This window comes from Gopherus evgoodei, chromosome 3 (genome assembly GCF_007399415.2).
Source record: "Gopherus evgoodei ecotype Sinaloan lineage chromosome 3, rGopEvg1_v1.p, whole genome shotgun sequence".
Taxonomy (NCBI): domain Eukaryota; kingdom Metazoa; phylum Chordata; order Testudines; family Testudinidae; genus Gopherus; species Gopherus evgoodei.
In genome coordinates, this window is record NC_044324.1 from 191,609,545 (window position 1) to 191,615,179 (window position 5,635).

The following is a 5,635-nucleotide window of genomic DNA, read 5'->3' on the forward strand; positions in this document are numbered from 1 at the left end:
TTCTCAAACTATCTGATGTGGTGGACTGGCAATTTTTTCCCCCCAATGTGCCACGGACCGGTACCATATTTGCCAGGGATCGGTACCATATTTGTGCCATATTATTATTGTTTTCACATAGGCACGTAGCACATCAGATCAGAAAAAGCTAACATTCTTCACTGTATTAATTGGAATGGGAGTGTGGTGTACATGCGGAGATGTTCCCATTTAAATACATTGAAGACTGACTGAAAGGCTCTGCGTCTGTGCAGATAGTAGAAGATGACTATTATAAGAAAATATTATTTGAACATTCGTAGTAATATTAATTTATATCGGAAACAATATAATGAATAAAATAAAAGTTAGCAGACATTTTTTATTTTATGTTTATTTTGTAAACAAATACAATATTATAATACAAATAAAAAAAATTAAAAAATCGAACCAGCAAAGTCTCCTAACAAAGATATTATGAAAAAATTATTAACACAATAATAGGCATGTTAAAACCTTAACCTTTACTAATGTGAAAGGTGAGCCTGCGTCTTCTTTGTCAGCTTATCCAGTCATGGTTCAATTGAGGACAGTGCCACATGCAATGGAGAATGACTATCCATACTATTCCTGTACTGTGTCTTAATGACACTCATGGTTGAGAAGCCAGTCTCGCAGAGGTATGTTGAAGGAAATGGGAGAAGAGTTTTCAGAGCAATTTCAGTAAGCTCAGGATATTCTGCTTTCACTTTTATCCAAAAGGAAGCAAGCGATGTTATAGTTTTGAAACTCATCTTCAATCTTTCATCAGCAGCCAGCTCCAAAAACTTATCCTCCATAGCGACAGTTAAGTCATCTTTAAATGGAATAAATTGATTTTGGATCCATCCGGTCCCTTTCCATGGATCTTCTTCTGCTGGAAAGTAAAACTCAAAACGTTCTGCCAAATTTGTCAAGTGTTCACTGATGACATTTCGTAGAGATGTAACATCAAGATCTTCGTCTGCATCGGCAATGATTGTCGCTAAGTTGTGAAAAATGTCATAAGGATCTCTTGACACTCAACTCTTCCATGCTTTTAGCTTTCGTTTCTGTCAGTCTTGGCTGCCATTGTAAGACACGAAGCCATCCTTCCCTGCATGGAGGTGTTGAGATAACTAAAGATGGCAAAGATATCAGCCAAATAAGCCAGCTTGGCTATCCAATCCACATCTAGGAACAATTGTGATCAATTTGGTTTTTTGTCCTGAAGAAACTCGGCAAGCTCGTTTCAGAGCTCAAATATTCTTGACAGGACTTTTCCCCTTGATAAACAACGTACATCAGCATGCAATAGGAGCTATTTATGATCAGCTCCCATATCATCCCATAATGTAGCAAATAGTCTTGAATTTTAAGCATTCGCCTTTACATGGTTCACAATTTTTATGACCTCGCTGAGCATACTGTTCAGTTCCGTTGACATTTTTTGTTGTTGCAAGGCTTTCTCGGTAAAGGAAGCAGTGTGTTGAGTTGCATTCCGGTGCAAGCGCCTTAATCTGGGTAACCACTCCAGAATGCCATCCTGTCATTGCGGCAGCACCATCAGAACATATACCTACACAAAACTTGAAATCCAACCCACATTTGTTAACAATGTAGTCGCTCACAGTCTTGAACACTTCAGAACTAGTTATTTTTGTTGGTAGTGAAGCAGAAAACAAAAACTCTTCCTTCAAATCACTCTCATGTTCAAAGCGCACATGCACCATCAGAATTGCCATATTAGCAACATCTGTACATTCATCAAGCTGCAAAGAAAAGCACTTTGCTAATTTAATCTGTCCTATGAGCTGACCTTCCATATTGTGAGCCAGATCATGAATTTGTCGCGCTATAGTGTCATTTGAAAGTGGCACCTGAGCCACTTTCTTTGCCGCTGGCTTGCCCAGCATTTCCATGCAGACATCTTTAATGCAGCCTATCACTACTGTCTCACCGATTGTGTGTGGCTTTCTAGCCTTAGCAACGTGAAGCACTACTTTATAAGAAGCTCGCAAAGCACAAGTATTTATGTGTGACACTTCAAAGATCTGTTTCTGATAGCCTTTTAAATCAACATGCTTTCTTTCGAAGAACTCTTTTGGCTTTGAACTAATTTCATTATGTTTTATATTTAAATACCTCTTGAGCTTTGAGGCTTCATTGCATCATTAGCCAACACATCTCCACAAATAACGCACTGTGGTTTTGGTACTCCACCATCATTCGTGGCTACAAAACCAAACTGAATGTATGAAGAGTCATATATCCGAGTAAAGCTAGCACGAATTCTTTTAGTTGACAATACTTCGGTTTCATGTACATTGCCATCATCTGATTCAGAATTACTTGTGTGTTCAGCAACCAGATGTCTCTGCTTGATAAATACGTTGATTGGGCCTCACTTTGCCATCTGTAAATTAGGCATAAAAATAATTAATATAAATTCCGTTACCCCGGTGTAGTAAGTGAAGGCCCTGATAAAGGCCCAGTATGAGGCCTGAGGCCTGAACTAAAGTAATGTCAAGACTTAGCTAGAAAGCAAAGTCAAGCTGTGAGCTGAAGGCCGCCTCAGTTTACAGATGTTGGCAAGGAAAGGGCTGATATTGCATAAACATAAATTCACCTAGCATACTGAAGTATAAACATGGTACCAGAACACCTTATACTGGAACATTCCACAGATAAGAAAGAACAGGCCGACCCATTCCAATGACAGGGGCAAAAGGGTAAAATGATGGATAGAGTTGTTTTGATCGAACCAACATGTACAAGGTGAGAGGCGGCACCTTACTACGTAGAGGGGTTGTACCTTGCTGCGTAGAGGGGCTGCACCTCAATACGTCCGGAGTGATGTTTAACTTGTTTGTACCTGTGTATAAAAATGTATCCCTGGGGCGATGTCTTTGTCCGCCCTAGGGGGCAGTGGAAAGTCCCACCACTGACTGAGCCGGGTCCATTGCCAAGAGGCACTTTCTCATAGTATGCCTGGTAGACTAAGTAATCTACGGGGAACTGCAATTGTGTCCGAGATTGCAATAAAGCTGGCTGATGTGCCTTCGTACCTTACTAGACTCTGTGGTCATTGGGGGTTCTCTTCGGGTCTGCTGTGTCAGCTATCTGCAGAGCTGGGACAGCACAAGAGGGAACACACGCACGCAGCCGAGTGATACCAACAAGGAGAGAGCAGAGCACCACACCGGTAGCATCTGACAGCACCTCAGACAACACCCGGGTATTTACTTAATTTATGATATTAGAATGAAAGCCGAATAAATGCAGTGGGAATGCTTTTATTGAGAAATATGTGCGGGAGAACATTGATTAATAGGGTAAGTAATGTTAGGATAAGAAGATAATATAAAATTTAAAATTGAATTGCAAACAGGATAAATATTGGAAAGTTAAGATGGCTTGAACATCTGGGATCCATCATGTGGTTGGGAGGCCAAAGCCCTCGCCTGCTTGGTGGCTTTCTAAGCCATTCTCCCACATCTCACGGAATTTCGAGACTCATCTGCGGGTATTTCTGCAGATGGGAAATTAGCATTCATGATAGAAATACCTCACTAACTTCCATTTTTAATTAAGTTCTTCTAATTGAGCCACTATTTGGTTGCAATTGAAAATGCTGCTCCTGAATTCCTGATAGATTGTACTTGATGATATAATTTCCTTTTCTTGCATTAAGGTTTACAGATGCAAAAGATGTTTTTCTATGTTTTTTCTTATTTCCTTTTCAACATCTTTCCTTAGGAGTTTCAGTTATAACATGTAGTTACACAGGACATCCAGGATAACCTAGGCACTTTTGAAAATCCCAACAGCTGCCTGTCTGTATCTCTTTAGTTGTATGTAGTGTAGTTGTAGCTGTGTCGGTCCCAGGATATTAGAGAGATAGTGAATGTGATATCTTTTCTTGGACCAACTTTTGTTGGTAAGAGTGTCACGCTGTCTGGCATGGCTTACAACTGAGAGTGCCAATCTGAGGTCAGACTGTCAAAAAACAGGGCAGACACCCCAAACTGGTAGTATATTCTATAATTAGATTTCACCAAGCCAATAATAACTGTGCATTCATGGATTAACATATTAGTCTTACTATGGAGTCATAGACTGCCTCCTTAGGCTCTCCAGCCCTTCTTTACCACCCAAACTGGACTTTGTGATGAAAGGTTATTAAAACCAACAATCACCTCTCATTAGGTTACTCCCAACCCCAAGGGGTCAGTCACTTATACCAGATCATTGGACACTCTGGGATCTCACACCAAAGACAATGCTGACAGCCAATTTCTCTAATAAACTAACTCAATGTTTATTAGCTAAGAACAAGAAATGAGAGTTATCGAGAGGCTAAAGCAGATAAAATACATTAACAGGTGAATCAAAATGTGAAAGTTCAAAGTGATAGCAGAGATGTAGCAATCTGCTGGTTTTCCAGAAGTCTCTCATAGTTATCTAAAATAACTTTGAGGATCTCTGTCTTTGTGTCTGGAATGTTCCCTGTAAGTGTCAAACACAGCTCAGAGATATAGGATCCATCCCTGGATTCATTATTATAACTTCTTCCAGAGAAGGCAATTTGGCCAGTGTTTTCATTCACAGCTGGGCTCTTCCTTGGCTGACCAAATGCAAACTGAGTTTGTGAGCTTACATTGTTGAACATAATGACCCATGCTTTGAAGTTAGCAATCTTTTACATTTTCAAAGCTCCAATCTCATGTGATGGGCAAACGTAATGCAATAGCCGGAACAAATTCTTCATTAGTTTTCATGAAGTTTTAAATATTAAGTAAATTCTCATCCTAATACAAACACACCTTTGATCTAGGATTTTCTAATTACAGGGTATACATAATGTAACTACATGCAAGGTGATAGCAGATAGGTGAAAACAATATACTCAACATCTCCCTTTGATCTATTCTAACAAGTGAATTGGCTTGAACACCCTAAGACTTTTTAGCATTTCTTTGATAGTCACACACAAGTGAACTTCCCTATTGCTCTAGCCTGAGCTGGAAATCCGTTAGATCAGTGCTACTCAAAGTGGTGGTCCATGGACAGGTGCCAGTCCGTGAGCCATTGGCTGCCAGTCTGCAGTGAGTTTCCAGGAAAGAAAGAGAGAAATAATAGTATAATTTTAAAATCGCACCGGAATTCCACCAAGAATAATTATCAGTCGATAAAAGTTGACAATATTAAATATTATGTTTTCAGAAGCACATATTATAATATTGATAATTATGCATGAGACGTGTGAGCACGCACTTCGCATATAAAGACGCCACCCCACCGGCAGTTACCGTTGAAAAGTTGAAGAGAGAGCGTCATACGAATCTCTGTGCGTTTGTCATTTGGGACCCCATCCGAACCCACTGATCTGAGATGATAATATTATATTTATAATAATATTATAAATTTTATTATTTTCTATCCTATCCTGCCGCATCTCTTACGAAGTAGATAGAGACAATTGAGCACTACACACCTATAGCCAAATAGACAGCAGGATTTTATAATTGTACGAATTGTACTATAATAATTGATGTAAACTTTGATTTCATTATGCCAGCCACCCTTTTTGAATAATAGTAAGGAATGACCCTCTGAGACTGGGATCTTGTTTCCA

General features: G+C 39.5%; 1 pseudogene; it reads right to left on the reverse strand.

The window, feature by feature from the left end:
- Positions 1-506: 506 nt before the first annotated feature.
- LOC115649428 lies at positions 507-5,337 on the reverse strand (annotated as a pseudogene).
- Positions 5,338-5,635: the final 298 nt, after the last annotated feature.